This window comes from Cnephaeus nilssonii (assembly GCF_951640355.1).
Source record: "Cnephaeus nilssonii genome assembly, chromosome: 2".
In the NCBI taxonomy this organism is placed as follows: Eukaryota; Metazoa; Chordata; class Mammalia; order Chiroptera; family Vespertilionidae; genus Cnephaeus; species Cnephaeus nilssonii.
In genome coordinates this window covers 30237161-30259839 of record NC_137073.1, presented here as the reverse complement: position 1 = coordinate 30259839, position 22679 = coordinate 30237161, and the positions used below count along the sequence as shown (strand labels likewise).

At 47.1% G+C, this 22679-nt stretch overlaps 1 protein-coding gene across 4 annotated transcripts in view; it reads left to right on the top strand.

The window, feature by feature from the left end:
• AUTS2 (activator of transcription and developmental regulator AUTS2) overlaps positions 1-22679 on the top strand; it is a 1102591-nt gene that overhangs the window by 837492 nt on the left and 242420 nt on the right. The gene's annotated exons all lie outside the window — the stretch shown is intronic.

Here is a 22679-nt window from a genome sequence, read left to right as displayed (position 1 = left end):
TGAAATCCGGGAAACGACTGCATCTGCCATGAAAGTAGTAATTAGGAAGCATTTGGTGTGCATGTCTTTAGCTGTTAAAATAGGGATGAGGAGGAGCCTGGTGCTTGTGGGGAGAGGAGGGCTGGGGCGGTGATGTTCCGGAGGGAAGCCCCTGTAGAAGGCTCCAGGGGACAGCGTCCTTAGACCTGGAAGCAGCTCATTCCTGAATCACCGGGGAGCCCCTCCTGCGGGCTGCTGGAGGCCGGGCAGTGGGAGGCCCTGCAGGCCCCGAGGCTGTTGTGCAAGGGAAGGAGCCCGGGACAGAGGGGTGCCTGGCGGCCCAGGTGCCAGGGCCCGCAGGCTCCTTGTCCTGAGGGCTGGAGCCGCTTCCTCAGCCCCCACGCCTGCCTTTCCAAGTGAGGGGGGCTGGTGCAGGTGGCTTACAGATGCCTGTGGGTCTGATTTCTGAAAACAGGCATTTCCTTCTGTCTGTTCGTTGGTTCCCAACATTTCAGCAGCCCTGCCAAGAATGCTCCCGGTGTTCCTGAGGCAGGCTCAGGCCTTTATTCCCTCTCTCGCTGACGTGGCCTGTTGATGGATAATCCCCCCAATCAGCCTGAGACCATGTCCTGCTTGGAACTGTCCTTGTCTCCTTTGCCATGTTGCTCCTCAGTTCTGTTCTCCTAACCTCCAGGCCCTGGCATCCTTTCCCTAGGTTAGCCCTTCACATCCCTAGAGCTGCAGCCTAGGCCTTGGCGTGTCCCTTTCTCCCAGAAGCCTGCTGCCCTCGGCCCTCTTGCGGGATCTCGCGCTTCCTCCTGGGCAGCCTGGTTGAGGCCCTGGCTCTCAGGCTTCTTCTTGCTCCAAACATTCCCATCCCATTGCCCAGGAAGACATCTCCGCCTTTGTGAGCAGCCTGCGGGAAGACACATCGTCCTTCCAGAAGAAGGAAGCACTGCAATTACTCGGGCCCCAGCCCCGCCTCTCAGAGCACCTTCCTAAGGAGAGGGGCTGAGTCCTGCCCTCAGTCCCACCTCCCTCCCAGGGGCTCCCTCTTCCCATCACATCCCCAAGGGCATAGGGAAAGTCCCCATTTTCTTCACCCACAACCCACAGATAAGAATTCTAATTAACTCCCTAATGGGATGATGACAGTCTTGTTCAGCAGCATTTTATTGGCAACCTATGTGATTGATCACACGATGGATCGATCTGATCTCACTTACTGGTACTTTGAAAATGCATTTGCAAAAAAACACAAATACATTGAGACTCAAAACAGCTCAATCTGGGAGAAAGCAATCAGTCAATAAAAGAGGCTGAGAAACACTATCCAATATTATAAGTTAAAGAAAGTTATTGAAAATACACAGATATAGTTCTATTCTTCCTAGATGTTGTGGAAGAGGGACAATTAGATGAATGCTTTGTTAGTAGAAGCATATGACTTCATCAGGAGAAACTGACTTTTCCCCATCCGGTGCCTGCTGTGAAGAACACCATTGATTATGCTGTTGCTGTCCCTTAAACCCGACATCCCCATCAATATCAGAAGAAAGATTGAGATTTTTCCACAGAGAGCTATTGCTTAGATGTCCTTTAGTAACGGTTCCCCCAGCCTGGTGTCAGCCCTGGACTGCGCCTTGGAGAGTCTAGAAATTGCAGGTGCCTGCTGGGCCCACGCTCCCCTTCTAGTGAGGCTGGTGCACTTGGATACTAGTTCAATAAGGAGACAGTATCAGAGATTTAGAAAATACCAAGAAGCCATCAACTCATTTGACAAACATTTATTGAGCACACGATGTGGGGCAGGCACTGAATTAATCCCTGGAGACACCGCCTTAAATTAGTGGGCGTGGCCTCTGTCCTCTGGAAGCTTCTGGTCTGATTCAGACCCAGGCAAAGGGAAGGCTCCAGGGAGGGAGTCAAGGGCAAGGGGGGGGGGGGGGGGGAGGAGAGAGAATTTGAGCGAGGCTGTGAAGCTAGAAGGCCTTCATTAGAAATCAGTAGCAATGAGATACCCAGGAGAACCCCAAATATCTGGAAGGTAAGCAACATATTTCTAAATATGGATCAAAGAGGAAATCACAAGGAAAATTAGAAAAGATTTTGGCCCGGCTTGTGTGGCTCAGTGGTTGAGCATTGACCCATGAACCTGGAGGTCATGGTTTGATTCCCGATCAGGGCACATGCCTGGGTTTCAGGCTCGATCCCCAGTAGGGAGCGTTCAGGAGGCAGCTGGTAGATGATTTCTCTCACATCGTTGATGTTTCTGTCTCTCTCTCCCTCTCCCTTCATCTCTCTGCAATCAATAAGAACATGTAAAAAATACTTTTTAAAAAAGAAAATATTTTGAACTGAAAGATAATAAAAATACTACATATCAAAATCAGTGGGTTGCAGTTCATATAATGCTTAGGGAAGAATTAATAGTTCTAAGTAATAGCTTATACTTTAGGAAAGAAGAAAGGTCTCACTAAAGCAATGACCTAGTTTCTGCCATGAGAAGATAGGAAAAGAAGAGTACAAATAGACCGAAAATAACAAGGGGAATAATAAATAAAATAGCAAAAATTATCAAAATATGAAGCAAACAGTAGAGAAAAATAACAAAGGTAAAATTTGGTTCTTTGAAAATATCAACAAAATTGAGAAACCCTTAGCTAGAATGATCAAGGGGAAAAAAACCATGCCAATATGGTTTGGGGGAAGCTTCTCCACCTAGTCTGTCCCGGTGTGCACCCAAGTGCCCCTGCCACTGAGGCCCGGAGTCCCTGCCCTGCTGCCATTGGTGTACACTGACCCTCACCTGGGGCTCTCGGGGTCCTCCACGCTTCTGAGAAAGTTTACTTAATGAATTGGAAGCTCCCACCTTCCCCCAAATAGTCTTGTCCTAATCTGGCCACCATGCCCACCAGATAGGTACTGGTTTCCTGTGCCATGGTGTTGCTGCAGGCAAGAATGGTATCTTAAAAGGACAGGAAAGCGGGCAAGGAGAGGGGGTGGGAGTCACCTCGGGCACTGGTTTCACCTTACCTTTCCAGACTGTGCTCACATGCATTGTCTTAGAGTGTCTCCAACAAGTTTGGGAGCTCCGTATGGCTTAAGTAGATGTTTTCTCTAGAAATGAAAAAGGCCGAAGCCCAGGAGGGCCAAGGTCTTGCTCAAGGTCACACAGTGACTTGCAGACACAGTGGGGACCAGAGCCCAAGGTGCTGACTCGGGGCTCCCCACACCACAGGGGGCTGTGAGGAACGTGACTGTGAACCACTGTCTGAGCAAACTGCACGCCTCCTCTGGGCGGGAGGCCAGGCCGTGAAAACTGATGCAGAGCATTCTGGGACCCCACTTACTGCATTTGAAACAGAGCCAGGGAAGAGGAATGTCCTGGAGTTTAGCCTCTGTTGGGTGTTTCTGAGAGAGTGTTGTTCTCTCCTGCTGGATTTAATGAATAAATTATAATAACTTTTGCATTTTTATCTATGTTTTTCTGCCCTCCCTACATAATTTCCCTCTCCCACTTCTGTGCACTATATTTCTTTTTGCGCCACCGCATGTTATTTCTTTAAAGCTCCCTCCTAGTGATTGCACACCTCTGCTCTCTGTAAGCGCATATGCGTGGAGCCAGGAACTCGGAGCAGCGTGTGGAAGAAGGTACATTTCTACTTCCAAGGGGAAGTGCGTTTATAGGAGCTGAGAGGTAGAAAGGGGAAAATGGGATATGACCCCTGGTGATATGTGACCTCCTTCAAGAATAGATGGTATCTCACCGGTCTGTCCCCTGAGTGGGGCCAGAGCCTTGCATGCATTAGCCCTTCAGTGCACTTAGGGAATACCTGTATCACAGAGTAGCTGGGCGGCCGTTGGGCTGGGTGACTGCATGAATGGATGCAAACATAGGTGATCAAGCACAAGCACGAGAGTCCTATCTCCGTGTATTGTGGGAGGGAGCCTTCTCCATGAACTCCTCTTCTCCATGAACTCCTCCTCTCCGTCCCATTACAGTATTTTATCTCAGATTTATTTCATTCAACTCTCAGGATTTCTCTGTGTTCTTAGTGGGATAAGGTGACTTCTGTGATTCGTTAGAGAACATAGTTCTTCCGCAAAAGTGCTCAATCAATGTAAATATGATGGAGAGACCAGATCAAACTCTAGGAGGAAAGTTAACTAAGCATAAGAATTAGCCTGAATGTGATTTATGATATATAGTCTTTAGTTTCTACTATTTCTAGTAGTTTATTAAATAACCTTTCTTGGAAAGTCTAATTCCTTTGGGAAGAGGTACTTTTTTTTTTTAATCCTCACTCAAGGATATGTCTTTACTGATTTTTTTAGAGAGAGAGGAGCAGGAAAAGAGGGGGGGAGAGAGAGAGAGAGAGAGAGAGAGAGAGAGAGAGAGAAACACCCATGTGAGAGATAAACATTGCTAGGTTGCATCCTGTACTCACCCCAACTTGGGATCAATCCCACAAACTAGGTATATGCCCTGACCAGGAGCCCTCAGTCTCTTGGTGTACGGGAGGACACTCATCCAACTGAGGCACCAGCCGGGCAGAAAGATACTTACTTCACATTGCATTACAGTATACAAAGCACCATTACCACTAGCATGTTTTGAGGGATGGGGACCAGTATTTAGAACTGAGATACAGTTTTAGGCAATTAAATAAAATCCACTGACCAGAAAAAAATGTAACATGATAGGACAGGAGAGAAATAGTCTCTGCGAAAATCAACCACAAAAATAGTAAGGATTTATGTGAGGCAAATCCTGAGTTTAAAAAAAAAATAAATGTGAAGGACGATATGATTTGAAATCGGCTTCCTCTTTGAACTAGGCCAAGCATGTCAAACTCGCGGGCCGCATGCCTCATTTATTTGGTACATGTTAGCCTTTGAGTTTGACATGCTTGAATTAGGCCTTTGAGACTCAGAATAAAATGTGCCTCTTCAGTGCAGAGCTGGCCTCTGCAACAGCAACTCATGTCCACCCGGAGCACTTTTGCTGAGAATCAAAAGTCGTTGCTAAGAAGCTTGTCTTCCCAACCAGGAGTGATTTACAAGGAAACAAATAGCAAATTGGGAAATCCATGCAAAGTTTTCTTTTTCTCATAGAAAGGTTTGTTTGTTTGTTTCTTTGTTTCCAAAATTACATTTATTTTACAAATAATCAGAGTCTGATAGAGTTTTGTCTCTCTTTTTATTATTATTATTATTCTTGAGAAGCCAAGCGGGCCTCAGGTTGACTGGGTCCCTGGGTCCAGCAGTAAGCTTCCTGAAGGGCTCGTTGGGACCCATGGCCAGGAAAACACCAGGTGTAGGAGCCTTAGAGATCGGAGCCATGCCAGAAGGAGGAAGGCGAGTTAGGACTGGCCCTTACCGGCCTCCTGCCCTCGTTTCATCTTCATTCCCCCCAGGTCCCCACTGCCCCTGCCCACCCTCAGCTCCTTTGTCCCCACCAGCTGCCACCTCTTCTTGCTCCGTAGCCTCCTACTCAAGTCCACTTAGGAGAACAGGCTGGAGGCTGTTGTAGGCTCTGAAGTGATTTATGGCTTAGCAGGAACTTCACTAAACTTCCCAATTTGATTTTTTTAGTTTTGAAAATCAAACAGAGTTCACAAAGTAAACATCACAGGTTGACATCCCAGCCCAAAGCAGAGGAAAAATGTCTCAAGTTAAATTTTTTGGCACGTAACAGAATTTATGAGCGTTTTCAATGTTTGGATTGTCTCCCCCCGTCACTGTTATTCCTTACCCCCCAGAGTTAGGTGTGGAGAGATTATGTTGGCTGGTTTCCATGGTGACACTGAAGGAAAGTAATTTCTTAAAGTAGCTTTCTACTGTGTTATTTCACATGCATGAAACATCAACATCTATTCTGTGTGGCTGTTACCCCTAAACGTAAAGACACATAAATGGTTGGAGTATTTTATGTAAATAGACAAGTGGGGTGATATTTTCCTTGGTCTCATGCCGACCCTAGCAACAAAAGTCTCTCAGTTACCCAGGCACCTGGGAGGGAGCAAGGGAACAGTTCTGCTCAGTGTTAAGCAACCTTCTCTCCTATGAATAACCATAAAAAACCCACAGAGCTTGGATTTAAAGTCCACCTCCACCTTAAGCCAGGGACTTCGGGGCTCACCGTTCAAATACCAGATGAAGTTTCCTTTGGGGGGTCAGTCTTCATATAGCCAGTATTTTAAAACCAGGGTTCATATTTCCAGTCCAGCCTACTTGGTCAGCTACTGCAAGTACTCTTCTCTGTCCGAAGAGTCATCTAGAACCTTCTTGCCCCAGGAAGCATTCAATCTCCCCCAGCCTCCCGGAGAGATGAAATTAGGGAGAAGCCTGCACTTTGGTAACGCTCTCTACTCGCTGCCATCCAAAAGCACACACACACATGCACATGCACTGCACACACATATACACACTCTCGTGCACACACACGCACACACACACACACACTCACTTACCTTCTTGAAGCCTTTGGACAGGGTGCTCTTGTCTGTGGCGAGCCAGAGTTTTGAGTGACAGAGAATGGGATGAATGGCTGCACTGTTTCCCTTCATGTAACTGTGGTTATCTATATATATAAAAGGCTAAGTGTCGTCCATCCGACCGGTAGCTATGATGCACACTGACCACCAGGAGGCAGACACTCAATGCAAGACCTGCCATGACGCACACTGGCCATTTAAAAATAAACGGCACCACCGACCTGGAGACGACAAACCAACACTCGGCTTCCCCCAAGTGGGACACAGGCCCCACCACCACCCCGGAGTGACACCCCACCAAATTGCAGCCAATGCTGCCAAGACCCCATAGTGCAAAATGCAGCCCACTGCCCAGCCCAGCCCAGAAATGGTGGCTGTGGGTGCAGGGTGATGACGTCACATAGCAACGCCCGGCTTCCTCTCCCTAGCGACTAGCCTTCTTGGAGTTTCTTCAGCCCAGGAACCCGACTTGCTTTATAGCCAGGTGCAAACATTTTACAGTTTAACCAAATATTTGTGAAGCATTTTCCCGTGCCTCATCTCATTTGAATCCTCACAGAATCCTGGAGTAGGTAGATAGGAGACTCAGTAGAATTCTATTTTCTTATCATTAGCAAGATGCGAATAGCAATACTAAAATATTTCTTCTAATTAATTTCCTTTCAATGTGCACGAATCCGTGCACTGAAACACTAGTATTACATAACTGAGAATGCTCTGTTTGGGAAGTATATTGGAAAGCACTGCCTTATCTTTGGAACATGGTATCACCTTGCATGTGGAGAGCGCCTTTACCTCTTCCAAGTTCTTTCCTGCATGTCAGTTTATTTGAACTTTCTAAGAATCCTGGAAGGTCGTTTTTCTCGGTACGCACCTTGTTTGAGAGCTGCAGGGACAGAAGTTTGGGTTGCCCGGCACATTAGGGACAGAGCTGCCAAGTCAAGAATCCAGGACCCGTGATTTCCCCCCAAGTCTTATGTTACTTGGCATCTTCCACATCAGCTCGGTTAGGAGGTGAGCAAGTGCAAGGGCAGAGCCTCTGGGACTCAGTCTCAGGCACACATAGACCGCCGGGAGGAGCCACTCTAAGTAACAGTTATGTATTGAGCACCTGCTACATGCGGGATGCTGCTCCAGGCAGCAGTGGCTACAACAGTTAAGGATCCCTACATTCCAGTGCGGGGGAGGGCTGGCAGATGATTAATAAATGAGTAACATGCCTAAGGTGTCCAGTGGTGGTAAGTGCTAAGGAGAAAAATAAAGCAGGGAGGGAGGCAGAGCCTGCGGGGGTGAGGAGAAGAGTCTTGTACTCTTAAGTAGGCCCGGCAGACAAGGTCTTACTGGGGGCAGACCTGTGAACAGAGTTGAAGGTGTTAAAGGAGGAAGCTTCGAGGGTCCCTGGGGGAGAAGTCCAGGCACAGAGAAAGGGCAGAGAGCGTGGGAAGCTGCATGTGCTGCCTTCCTTAAGTTTGCAAATACATGTACTTGCTGCGTGTGTGTGTGTGTGTGTGTGTGTGTGTGTGTGTGTGTGTTTGAAAACTTTTCTCGAATACCAGCCTTGGTCCATGGCTGTAATTTTTGCCTTAATGACTTCCTGCACTTGGGAGCTCTGTAATAGACGCATTCAGAACGCTGTAATCATGGGTCCTGGGCTGGTATCGCATTACCTATGTGGAAAAGGCAGAATCGCTTTGGCACTGATTGGATCTTGGGGTGGCGACTACATTTTCCTGGTTTTTAATGCAGATCATTGAAAACATGTCAGGGGCCTGGTCTCAAGTGTTTCTCTTAAATCGAGGAGAATCGTGTCCTTAGATGCAGGGGGTACCGGACGGAACTTGGGATGGGGGTAGGCAGAAGGGTTCTTAGGTTTTAAATGCCAGTCAGCTGCAACCACTAGTTATCTGGAGCCTGTTCAAACTCATTTGGAGAACAGTTGAATTTTTAAAGTGCCTTTTGAATCTCTCTTTCATTTATTTTAACTGATCTGCTGGGATTAGGAGCTTGGTAGGGGAACACCAGAACGCTTGCCAAAATGTGTGAATAATTAGAGCTCCGATGATGTGTGCCAGATAGAAGGGGAGTATTCACACTTCTGATTAGATTCAGCTAAATGCAGTTGTAAATCACTGCTGCCACAGTAACCGGCTGTCTGCAGTCTGCAGGGGAGGAGGCTGGGGGGTGGGGGGTGGCCCCAAGGCGTGGGTGGGAGAGATGGACAGGGAGCATGGCTCCAGGTACCAGCAGCCACAGTGACAATAATTTTGGCATCTCTCTCAGTTCAGGTCCATCATCTTGAGTGTTGCTGGGCACCGGGCTGGCTGCCATCGTGACACCTATGAGTAAGATGAGTCCCTGCTCCCTGGACACTTCCAGTCTCCTGGGAGTCGGGAGCTGAATGAGCCACTGTTGTGTCGGTGGGACAGACACCAGACTGAAAGGCCCCGAGGAGGAGTCACCTCTGCAGAAGGGAATGGGGAGGGGGGAATTGAAAAGGCAGTTGTTTTCCTCAGAGATGAAAGGTGATTCAGTGGTGAGAGGACCTCAAGCAAAGGGAACAGCATGTGCAAAGCCCAGGTGTGGAGGGGCCTCTCAGTCCTGGAGGGGAGCCACCCACCACGGCGAGGGACTGGGAAGCCAGGCAGGCGAGGAGGGTGGTGATAGGGCTTGCAGAGCAGCTTGGGTTGGAGGTGGGGGCTCGTGAACGCTCACAGAGGAAACTCATCTTCAGATCACATACCCCTCCAGAGTCCCTGCCTCAGCCCTGACACCGGGCCAGTCTCCCATCCCATCCTAGTCAGTCACTGAATTCGGTCTTCCTCAGAGGTAGTAGGGCAGGAGAAGTGAGTGTTGAAATAAATGTTAAGAATCGCCACCCTCACCAGTGGGAGCTATGGAGGTGAAGGAGATATAGAATGGTTACTTGAAGAAGCTGGCTGGCAGAAGCTGTGGCGTAGAGTTACCAGTTTGGGTGGGATGTTGGTGGGAGGTTCTGGTCTGAACAGAGACAAAGCAGAGGATTTCAAGAGGGATTTCCAAGTGCAGTCCAGTAGGACTTGCTAGGACTCCGGCCGCATGCTGGTTTCCTGCCGAGTTGAGTGAGGCCCTTTACGATCTCTCTTATCGCAGGGATGCTAATGGTACTAATCTTTCCTGATTAGCATGGAGTGCCATAGCCAAAGACACCGTGTCCTACAACAGATAGGCCATGAGTACACGGGTTTTAAAGGATTGCCCAAGGGCCGGAATCCTGGCAGTTCCTAATCACAGCCCCACCTTTCTTCCCTCTCCAATACCACTGCTCCACTCTCCTTCAAAACAAAACTCCCCTCCCTCTGTGAGTACATGACAGCCTGTGGCCTCCGCTGGCCCCCTCTCTCCATCTGTTCTTTGAAGAGTGTCCCACTTCCTGTCTCGATCATGCAACACGTTGCTCTGAAAGGAGCCAGCAGCCTGAGGTGGGACTGAACGCCCAGGGAAAGGAATGCGGGGACGTGCGACAGAATGGCACGGAACCCAGAGCAAATACAGAAATGAGCAACACGTGGAGAATGTGGGATGGAGAGAAAAGCATACAGATCGCAACCACATCTGACATCTCTCGCAAGGGTGTGAGACAGAGGAAATAACACATGTGGCCCTCTTCAAGTCAGAAAGACTCCCCTCACCCTCGGGGCTGGGGCGGGGTGTTCAGAAGACCTGAACCTTTTCCAAGCGGTGCCACCGGGCCCTTTGCTTCTACCGCTTTGGCCCGTAAGTTTAGGTGCTCAGAGAAATGCCTGCTCTTTTGCGTCTTCTCCAGTCACAAATTAATAGCTAGGCTAAACTGATAATTGCCCTGGTGTGCATGGACGACAATAATTTGGAATGTGAGAAGAAAAACGTAGAACTACTTCTTCTTTTCAGTCTCCTTTAGATTTAGTTTTTGTGTGTGTGTTTTAGAAATGAGCACAGTATAAAAATATACTAGGAGAGGTAAGTGCGTTGCTTGTCTGTCTGACTGTGTTTACTTTGAGGGCACATACTCCCAATGCGCAGACCGGCGGGGTAGGTGCCAGGTTATTGCTTGGCGTTAGGGCAGGAAGGAAGGCCTGGGACTGAGCTTCCTTGTGGAAAGCTCAGTTACCCGCATGGCTTTTCCTTCTGGCCCACAGGTCAGCCTACCAGCTCCCCCACAGCCGCAAAGGGCCCCTCCAGGTATAGTCAGAATCCAGAAACGGGGAATTCGGCACAGAGTATCCCTTTAGACAAGAGACGGCGCCTGACTGTGGTGCCATACATTGTCACATGTTAATCCAGCACCTATTTGTGTCACCAAATAGTAAAAGTGTAGTTAGATTTCTAAATCCTAGGTCTGGAATTAGGGTTACAAAGTCAGTGCACTATAATGTGCATCTGTGTATTTGCGATGATCTGTAGGCGGTGCCTGAAGGTTCGAAAATTGGCCCAAATGCAGAGAAAAGCTTTACTCCCAATGGAAAATGACATTTTAAGAACACACTTCCATTTGTTTTGCTTTTTGTTTTACAACAACCATCTCCCCTCTGCTAACGAATTGAGATTGCTTGTTAGTGGGACTAGCTGACAATGAATTTATAATGAAAACAAAACCGATTTTGAATTTTTAAATCTGAGATTTCATTAGTTTGGTAATGAGTCATGAGTTTTAAGCTCAGTTATAAAAATCTTTGTAATGCTTTCCTCTGTTTAGTCATCTCTCTTCTGCCACTTTGCAGGTTGCTGCACATGCACCGAGCACATAGATTTGTTGCACGTTAAATATTAAAGCTTTATAGACTATTTTTATCCTTCTGCTTGCATTCCCTCCTCCAGCTCCTCACAGCCACATGCCCAGCCTTCAAAGGAAGCCAAGTATAAGGAAGTTTAATAAAGAGAGTTTACCGAGTGGGGTGAGGGGAGCCACGCTGACCCCATAGCACACCCTGGCCACACAGCCAGGGCCTCTGTGGAAGCTCTTCCGGAAGGTGTCTCTTCCCACCAGAAGCCGTCCTGCAGTGTGAGTGGAAAGGTACTAGCTGCAGGTGTCACACATGACTAATGGGGCATGAGGCGTCGACAGCCAAGCAACAGAGACGATAGGTGCAGGGACTTGCGACCGAAGTGCGAATAGCAGTGCAGATGTGTGACCGGCGCAGAAAGGGGGCAGGCAGGCAGGCGGGAGAGGAGCTATCACACTTGTGCAAAGAATGGGCAGTTTCACTTACTTGATTGATATCTTCTCATAGAATAGAGTGGGTTAGAAAAAAACCCTAAATTTCTTTTTCTTTTTAAATCGGGAGGTTTCTCCCTGCAAGTGTTCGGGCCTGGCAGCAAAATTTCCAAAATCTTCTAAGGCAAGCCAGAGTCGCCTCGTGCTGTTTGTAAGTTTTCACGACTTGTTTTATTGTGAAGCTGTCGGAAAGGATGAGGCGTATTTTGCTCATTAACTTTCATTGTCATCAGAACATCGCAGTGATAGTGCAGTGTTCACGGGTGTATACTTAAATCTCTGAGCTAATCAAGCTGTATACATTAATTAGGTGCCGCCTTGTGTAGGGAAGAAAGGTAATGCGGTGTCCCACTATTCGGGGCCCGCGGGCTCTAATTGGTACGTAATGCCTGTGTGCAGCCTGTAGTCTAAATGGGGGAGAGCGAGAAGAAGAAAATCAAAAGGAAGTGCAATTAGTTGTCATTGTGTCAAAGGCTCCCCCTGAAAAGATCAACACACTGGAGTGGTTGGGAGAAGGCAGGAGATTTGGCCCGAGGCTCAAACTCGGTGCATCTGGTTCACCTGATGGGGCATCTTCCTTTAGTGGCTCACTGTGCCCAGCTCTGGACCTTCGCTCAATCAGTGCTCACTAAATGACAATCATTATATATATATAAAATTTATTTTCCAGGATGGAGGAAGTAAATCATTTTAGGCCAAGCCCTTCCACCCCTGGTTATTATGCAACACACATTGTAAAGGAATCTAATTCTATGTTACTCCAAATGCTCTTATTTTATTATGTATTAAAACAAGTTTGTCTACATTTTTATTTGTTCATTAACCTCAGGAGAAGACTACCAAAGGGATGAATTGTAAGGACCGCCTTTTTGGTTGAGAAACAGCAGGCTAGCGGCAGAGGGGGAGGGGGGAAATGAAGCCAGGCAGGGGGTGGCTTTCTCTCCAAGTCCTCTTCACCAGAGCAGAAATGAAGATGAAATTAATGGGGGGAGTGTTGATCTCCCGAAAAGTAGCTCCAAACGATGGACCCAGGACAGGTTTCTAAACAGCTGTTCTTCAGATTAGAGGCAGGGCCTTGATGTATTGCTCCCATTAGGAAGTGTCCTAATGGAGAGGGCCTGCACTTTCTCCAGGTCCCCTCTGAATTAAACAATCGGAGCATTTTACATCGGGGGTCATAAGTGTCAACAAGATGGAGAGCTTTGCCTCTTGATTAAAAGAGGCCTATAAGTTACTGAGGAAGTTCTTGCTGGCGTGAATGGCACGGGGCTCTTGGAAACGTCCTTATGCCCAGGGCAAGTCCAGCTGTTGTCCTGCTGGGAGAGCAGGCAAGCTGAGCGGAAAATGCCGCTGGAGAGCTGACGCCACACTCCCAGGTCCTGCTAACCGTGGGGCTTGGGGAGGTGGTGGCTCTAAAAGCGTCCCTGTGGCAGGACTCGTCTGGGCAGACTGGGATGGGACTCAGTGGCACGCCCCCGTTTCCTGGTATGTTTGTGTTTGCTTCAGTATCAGTCACATCTTGTTACTTCTCAGCTTAATTACCAACCCCTCTGTTCAGTCTTAGAGTAAAAGTGATGCCCTAGGACCAGGTGCTGCCCTTACGTGGTGTCCCTCTTGGCACTGCTTCCCCTGCGCCCGGTTTGAGAAGCCCTGGCAGATGACTTCGGCCCCCTCGCCCCAGGTGTCACCTTGAGTCCACTTTAGTCCCTCGAGTGTCCTGGGCCGGAGACAGTCGAGGTCATTGCTAAAGGAGTGAGAGGACAGAGAGCGGGGTGGGGGTGGAGGAGGGAGCACAAGGCCTCAGCAGCAGGGCGAGGACAACAGCGTCTAGAGCGAGAGGCGACAGATGTCTCTAGGTAGATGCCCTTATGGCAACCTTTCTGGAGAGAAAGGAGAATCCCAGTAATATTAACAGGACTGCAACAAATGAAAATCGGAAAATAAGCAGATGGAACATGCCTCATAGTTTAGCTTTTATCATCAATAATTCTGAATCTGCAAGTGAATATGGCTAACTGGAGTTCAAACCATCTGCCATTCACTTTAAGATACTGTGTAGAAAATAACTCTCCCCCAGTGTGTGTGGGGGGGGAGGGGGGGAGCGGGAGGGAGGAAGAGGGAGAGAGAATCATTCTTCTCAGCTGTCCTGTCAAAACAAACACGCGATCGTGCCTCCTGGAAAGGTCAAGTGCAGATGGACACCATCCATCTCTGGGGACCAAGACCAAGTCCGCAGCCCACGCTGCTCTTTCTGGGCCTGGGAGGACCCCTTCTGGCTGCCCTCTGACTTCAAGTGTAAGCGCCTTAAAGGCAGGTGCCATGTTTCTTCTCACGGGCTGGATTCCACACCCGGCTCTCATCTCCATGCAGAGAATAACTCAGCTGCTGGTGCGTGCACCCCACCCCTGCTGAGCCCTGCTGAGCTCTCCTCTGCGTCTTTCAAGTATTTTGGAGGTCAGCTGTGGTCCCACACTGAGCTGTGGATATGAAAGGGGCAGCTGGAATCTCCAAGACAGGGGACTGCTGGTTCTGCGTGAGCACCAACCCTAATCAAACCTTGTCTTAATCACCCACTTTATAAAAATTAACTTTTGATTCAGAAGGCTATAATATCATAGCACCCATAAGGAAATAAATTTAAATGGAAAATCACCCACAAACTCAGATTTTAGCCTACTCTACCTGTTCCCTTTTCCTAGCTTACCTGAGAAATATAGAATAAAGCTTTCATCAAGAATACTATATCTGTGTACTTCTATTTTGTTTTTTAACATGACAGCAGCTAGCTTTTACGTTGAGCTTTCCTGGACATTAAAAAATGGATAACTAAAACATAAAAACTTACCCAAAATATCTAAAGGGGGGGATCTGGAAACTGAGTGTGTGAGTGTGTGTGTGTGCGCGCGCATGTATGCATGTGCAGACACAAATACCAAAGGTATTGCAGGACTTGTACTTTTTTAAGTGTTGACTACTGTTTGTTCATACTCCAGTGGTGTTAACAAGCAGTGGATTGTTAGTGACAATCACACTCTCTCCGGCACTCACGGCAGAAGGCTTGATTTAATCGAAGAGCTGCCATTTATTATTCTGTTGTGCAATTCCAGGGAGGGAGCTAACTGATCAAGCTCCGGCTCCCAGGAGCAGAGGGCTTTTTTTTTTGTTATGTCTAAATCCTCAATACAAATTGCAGTATTTCTGGACTCCCAGTGGGACCCATTAGAGCCTGTGGGGCATTAACGATCATTAATAGTGCTGTCAGAGAGAGGGGGGTGTGGGGAGGGGAGAAAAGGAAAGGAGGGAGGCAGGAGGGAGGGGAAGGGGGTGCAGAAGAGTAGCCAGGGAGTTGTGTAGCTGTTTCAGGAGTGGGAAATTAATACATCTGCTCTGTTCATAGGGCCCACTGTTTGATGTGTGTTCGCAGGCGTCTTTAATTAGCTAGGTGACTACCCGCCAGGTGTTTACTTCCATGTATTGACTCTTTCAACTGCCACAATTCCTCTTTCCCTTCCACGTCCTCTGCCCGCATCCCTACCATCTTCCTCTCCCCAGAAGTCAGTGTGGAATCTCCAACTCCTGATAGGCAACTGAGGGATTGAGAAAACGCGAGGGAGTGGGGGAGTGGTACCCTTCAAACAGCACGTGCACACCCACGTTGCAGCCATAATTTATGATCTCACCTGTGATAGTCCATTAACTGGGATTCCTTTTTAAGCATTTAACTATAGAGTAATCCGGTAGCACTGTTTTAATCACTTACTGGCTACCTTACTTACCAGTTCTGTGGAGGAAGGGCTTGGTGTTAATTGGGATAATGTGCTACAATTTGAAGCAAGAACCCCTGACTTGGGGTCTTGTTCAGAACTGAAGCCATTTGTAAGACTCTTCCTTCTCCTGGAACCCCATGCCTGTGCGAGACGGACACACCTTTGCCTCCTTAGCATTGATTGTTTTTTCCTCATGATTTCATTTTTTTCTTTGCATCTCAGATTCCTGAAATCTAATCTTCTGCGTCTAAACCACAGGAAGGAATTTTCCATAGTAATAATTGATGTGTGCATCGTGTGTTCTTCATTCATTCATTCCAGCATCGCATGCCTGTGAATGACAGACACTGTGCGCGACACGGGACGCAGTGAAGGGAAAACCGCGGCACCATTCCTGCCCTGTGGAGCTCCCCCTCCAGTGGGAGAATCCCCGTCCCGGAGGGTGAGCCCTGGCGCTGGAGGCGCAGGGGCCGTGGAACCGACAAGGCGTTCTGACCCTGGAGGGCGGTCCGGGAAGGGACAGTTGAGTGGTATAAAGGGAAAACAACGCGATTACTTCGTTGCAGAGACTATGTTAAGTGCTTTCCCGTGACTTAAGAAAGTTCATCCTTATCATGAGCATAGGGAGGAGTCTGCAGTTCACAGATGAGGAAGCGAAGGTTTAGAAGGAATACTGCCTGCCTGATCCACAGCATAAGCCACAGCACAGCCGAGAGCGTGACCTTGGACAGTCACTGTCTCTTCTTCTCTTTCCCACCTTTGCTGGCCTCTGAGCCGCGGTCAGCCAGGCTGACGGATGGGTCCATTCCGCCGTCACCGAGGCCCTGGAATTTCTTGTTGCTGTGCACGTGGCCGAGATGCAGGTCTGGCTCGCTGGTGGCTTCCAGCTAGGCGAGACAGATAGAAAAGAAGCGAGTAAGATCAGTCCATGATCTCTACTTTGGAAGAAATACCACATTTCTTTGCTTTCTTAAATCAATCTCATTTCTTCTTGCAACAGCACCCCTAACGGGAACTGAACTAAGCCATTCCTGGTGCTTCATTTATCCTCAGAGTCGGGTCCAGGTTCTGTGTCTTACGTGTTGCCAAGGGATCTTGGAGTTGGGAAGTCCTTCGGCTTTATGTCCCCAGCTCACAACTGGGACATCCCTCATTTCTATTCCCATGAACACTGGGAGCCTGGAATGGAGATTTTTCCTGGGGTCTTGCTTCCTCCTGTGGGCTGCCCCCAAAACTGGCCTGGGCCCTGGTCCTCTGAGACCACCTCTCTCTTCCAATCCATCCTGGGTGAGTCCTTCTCTAGTCTCAGGGGAGCCCTTCTCCACGTCTCAGGTTCTCTTCCCAGACCTGGCCTTTCTCATTCAGATAGACTTCCATGGCCTTAAACTCAGTGCCAGAATCATTAGCACCAAAGACAACAAGTTTCCCTTTCCTTGAGGGTAGGGCAGGATTTAGTTACCAAATATTCCTAGAAAGTGTGGAGAACATGTTCACAGTGGTTCTCAAAGTGTGGTCCAGGTGTGCCGTGGGGAAGGGTCCCAGGCCCTGTCAGGAGTTCCAAGGCCTAAACCATGTCCATTATATGACATTCGCCTTTTTAACCCACTTCCATTCTCTCCTGAATGTACCTGGAATTTTCCAGATGTGATTGAAACAGAGTGAATGCAAAAGGAGATAGGAGAATCCACTTGTCTTCTGAAACCAGACGTTGGAAAGACATTTGCAAAAAATGTCAAACAATCCTACTCTTCCTGTTAATTTTTTTGTTTTGGAAAATATAAGTATTTTTTATAAAAATGTGTTGTTTGTTAATATGTATTAGGTTTACTGTTAGTTTTTAAAAATATTTATTGTTAAAAGTATTACATTATATAAAGATAAATACATATAAATATAATCTTTTTTAAAACTGTGAAAAAATAGCTATGAAATTATAAAAAGAAAAACAAAAGCGCGCGCGCACACACACACACACACACACACACACACACAAAACTATTACAGATGTCCCCTTTTTCCCCATTGACCGCTTCTAGTCCTCACTGCCCCCCGGTCCCAGGCCTTCACCACACTATATTGTTAGTTTTAAATGAATAAATATTTTACAATTTTCCAAGTTTTAATTTTTAATAAGATAACTATCAGCAGATACAATAACACATAAATAATAACTTTCTGGGAATCCACAGAAATTTTAAGAGTGTACAGGGGTCCTGAGGCCAGGACATTTGAGAGCTGCTACAGGAGAGCAAGGAAGGCAAAGAAACACCAAACAAGTTTCCGTATGAAATCGGCCTGGCCACCTTGGCAGTTTCTGATTTGGATTATGTCACAGTAAGAGGAGGAGGTATTTGGATATTTCAGCCCTGCCTCTCTTTTTCTTTTCTGTTTTTCAAATTTGGAGAGGCCATAAAGAAGTAGCCCAGCCAGCGTGGCTCAGTGGTTGAGCATCAACCTATTAACCAGGAGGTCACAGTTCGATTCCTGGTCAGGGTGCATGCCTGAGTTGCGGGCTCGATCCCCAATGTGGGGCATGCAGGAGACATCCGATCAATGATTCTCTCTCATCGTTGATGTTTCTATCTCTCTCCCTCTCCTTTCCCCTCTGAACTCAATAAAATATGTTAAAAAAAAAAAAAAAAAAAGAAAAAGAAAGAAATAGCCTTCTAAACCCAGGTAATCACACACCTATTTCCCAAGGACAGTCCCAACTTATATATGCCTTTCGTCCTGGCATAATCATTCAAGACCCTCCCCTCCTCCCCATGATGCTCCCAGTTGGACTGATAAATCACAGGTTAGACTGCCTGAACCCCCTTCAACTTTGTGAGCTCATAAATGGCACAATAAGATGCCAATCTTCATATTTGCCAATGCTATTTCAGATAAGGTTTAATCTTCAAAATTTACAGAGAACTTGTACAACTTAACAAAAGGAACATAAACAATCCAATCAAAAAATGGGCAAAGGACCTAAGTAGACACTTTTCGAGAGAGGACATACAGAAGGCCGAGAGACATGAAAACATGCTCAAAGTCAGTAATCATCTGAGAGATGCAAATCAAAACAACATGAGGTACCATCTCACACCTGTCAGAATGGCTATCATCAACAAATCAACAAACAAGTGCTAGCGAGGATGTGGAGAAAAAGGAACCCTTGTACACTGCTGGTAGGAATGCAGACTGGTGCAGCCACTGTGGAGAACAGTATGGAGTTTCTTCAAAAAGTTAAAAGTGGAACTCCCATTTGACTCAGTGATCCCACTCCAAGCACTATATGCCAAGAAACCAGAAACACTCATCAGAAAGGATATATGCACCCCTATGTCCATAGCAGCACAATTTACAATAGCTAAGATTTGGAAACAGCCTAAGTGCCCATCAGCAGATGAATGGATTAAAAAACTGTGGTACATCTGCACAATGGAATACTATACCACTATAAAAAAAGAAGGAACTTTAGCCATTTGCAACAGCATGGATGGAACTGGAGAGCATTATGCTAAGCGAAATAAGCCAGTCAGAGAGAGATAAAGATCACATGATCTCACTCATATTGTGGGATATAATAATCAACATAATTTGATGAACAAGAATAGATCCAGAGACAAATGGCAGGGGGTGGGGGTTAGAGAGCAACCAAAGGATTTGTATGCATGCATATTAGCATAACCAATGGACACGGACACTGGGGCGGTGGGGGCTTGCCCGGGGTGGGAATGGCGGGGCGGGGAGGTGGGGCAATTGGAGAAAAAGAAGGCATATGTAAAATGTTAGACAATAATAAAAAAAAAAAAGATGCCAATCTTCTGATAAGCCCTCGGTCTGGATTGGTTGGCATGGATGTAGGGGCTGTGAGTGCGCGTCTCCATGTTTATTTCGCTGGGCACCAGTCCTCCGGCCTTCACTGTGCAGGGCCTGGTGAACTGCTGAGTCACACGCTCGGAAAGCTCATCGGCAACTAGCAGTGCGGATGGCCCTCAAGTCCATTTGATGTTGACGACACAGAGGCGTTGGCAGGGCTTTTTCTGGCCATTGCTAAGCCGGCGAATCTGAGATTTCAAATGCTTTTTGGAGCTACTTGATTCAGAGGTGGAGCCAGACCACTTGGAGGGAAGTGTGAAATTCTTTGGAGTTCTTCAACTCACTTGTGACTCTATAAAAATTATCCCAGGGTCAGAGCAAGAAGCAGGTGACAGTGATGCTCAAGTGTCACTCCTGCCTCCACCGCCCCTCGCAGACCGGGCCGAGGGCTGCGCAGCCCTCTCTCCTTCCCTCTCCCCAGAGGGAAAATTCCATGGCTTTTCATAACGCTAGCTTACGTGGTTTGGGGTATGCTTTAAATGCCCCCCACAGAAGATCGAAATCCTTATTAAATAGGAAACCTCTCTGAGGTTCTGGGCGCAGGAGCACGGAAATTGGAATTCTTTTTAATGGACCATATGGTTAGCTCTGCAGCGTTGTGCGGCCATAAATCTCTGGCGGAGGTGTAACCCGGCAGAAATGTCACCAGAGGAAAGAATTTCCTTTGGCCTTTCCTCTTGTTCCTTTCCAAAACGCACTTTAAAAAACAACAGCCATGCACAGTTAGATATGTATGCCTCCGTGAGTGACGTGAGGGAGCCCGGTCCTGGACAGGTGAGCATGGAGGGCTCAGCGGGGCAGGGCTCGGTGGGGCAGGGCTCAGTGGCGTGCATCCAGCAGTCCCAGCCACACTCCCACATTCGGAGAGCTGGCAACTTGGCTTTTGCTGGTGCCAGCAATTACAAAAGAGGCCTACTCAGCTTTAAGCACTCAAGTGTTGATGGACAAAGTGCTCATTTAACAGATCTCTGTAATGGGGAACAGGTGAATAAATACAGGATTACCGAGCCCTTCGCAGTAACAGCCTTATTATCACATGTTATGTGGAGTTTTTGCCTCCATTTGACAACTTGGGTTGGGTAAAAATTTCTAAGTAACACAACATGGAGGGAGCCTTTCATAACAAAGCATTGAAACAATTAATCAAGATTTATCAAATCTCTGGGCAGCAGCGGTCTGTCAACCAGAGTGGCTATTCCTGATCAGGCCCACAGCCTCCTAAATGAATAAATGGAGAGCACAGCCCAGAAGCCACAGCCTCCCTAAGAAGCACAATTGTTTTCCTAACTGAGGCGAAAGCGGTGCACTCTCAGAGAGCGTCCCATTACGAGGGTGAGGGTGTAATGGGGCAGCCTGAGTCTGCCCAGCCTGGAAGGCATGTTTCTGTGCCCCTGCTCCCAGGCAGACCACTCTGACGGAACGTCCTCCACTCTACACAGCTCTTGTCATCCAGCCTTTGCTCTTGTCTTGGGAAAGTGTGTTCGTCCTGGAAGCGCTGTTGCCATAGAAGTCATCTATGACTTTTCCTTTGAAAAAATACTGTATAGATTTTTTTTCTCACCATTTTAAAACTTGATACAAATTGTGTCCTTCAGACATATCCTTTGGAAAGTTGCTTCTTTAGCTACACATTATGTTTTGGATGTTTATCCATATTAGGTATAGCTCCGGTTTCTTTTCACCGCCATATATTACTTCGTTGTATGGATAAACTGTGCTTTATTAACCTTCCTGTGGATGGATGCTTAGATTGTCTCCCATTGTTAGTATTATGAAGAATGGCACCGAGAGCCACGGTCTTTATGTCAAGGATCGGGCTGGCTGGGGCTGGGGCGAGGGCACCTCCACATTGCCGCTTATTGCCAGTTGCTCCCCACAGCGGTTGAGTCCATTTTTGCATCCCCTTAAAGCACGTGAGAGCTGCTTTGTCACATAGTGCCCAACATTTACTATCTAGAGACATTTTAATATTTGCCTACCTGATGGGTATAAAATGCTATCTAGCCCTTATTATTATTTAGATTTCCCAAATACTAGTGAAATTGAGTATCTTTTTTAAATGTTTATAGGCTGTTCAACATACTGACTTATTTTGCCCTTTTTTGAAATTTTTATTAGGTTACTTGTCCTTTTTGGTACAGACTAATAGAGTTTTTTATATATTCTGGGTACTGATTTTTTGGTTATGTGCTTTATAACCATTCACTGTTTTCTTTATTCCTGTAGTGAAGTAGCAGGAAATGTAAACCACAGGTAAGTCAGAGGCTATAGCATAAACAGCCCTGGAGGTGATGCTCCCTGCAGGGAGGGGGACCATTGAGGCTATTGAAATGAATAACAAGGTCAGGTTTCCTTTAGAAAGAAAAGTATAGCAGCAGAATGGAGGAGGATGGATTGAGCAGAAGAGAGATGAAAGAAAGTACTGCCAATTAAGAGGCTCTTGCAAGAAACCAGGGGAGAAATAATGAAGGTGTGACCCCTGGCAGTGAGTCCCAGGAGGATCTCCAAGGGTTTGAGACTCTTTTGGGAATGGATGGGAGGGTGGGGGTGACAATTCAGTGGAGCCCTTCAGTCTGCCATCTCCTATTGTTTCACAAATTTGCTCTCAAGTCTTGCCTTAGTGTGGGTGGTTTCCACACCCCTTGGCCACCCAAGTCTATTCCCCAGGTTAGAGATCTGTTGGGTGCTTGATGTCCAGCTAGCTCTCCCTTGTCCCAGCGGGACACTCTGCCAAGCACTGACAGATCTTAATTCTCCCCTTGCCCTCACTTGTTCCCTACGCGCCACCTTGTCTGCCTCTCCCTATCTCTCATCTCTCTCTCTCTCTCTTTTAAAAAATTTTATTTCCCATTTTAAATCTTGCACAGTATAATACAATAAGCATTAAATCATGCAAATTGGTCTAGGTTACATTTTGAAAAATGTTAAGAGGAAACTGTTAAGAGACCAGTTTCTGACAGGCAATGCATTTTAAAGTTGAGGGATTTGAAATATTCCAGCAGTGGACCTAAAACAGCATTATAAATTAGTTCAACTTATCAGCCCTAAACAGAATTATTCATCTTCCAAAAGGGTATTTCATGGCCGCTGGGCCCAAACGATCGTTCACCTTCATTTTTGCCCTGCTCTGAGGGTAGGTCTCACTTTACTGAATTCTCCTGATTCATTACTGTGTGTTACTTTATGAATTTTTTATCAGCATTTTAATAGCTCTTTCAGATGATTGAATGTAACTGATTCTTGTAGCAGAACACTGATTGAACAGAAAGACAGTAATGTATATTGTAGGGGTTAGCTTCAAGCCAAGCAACAGAGTTTTTACCTACAGGATGTGCT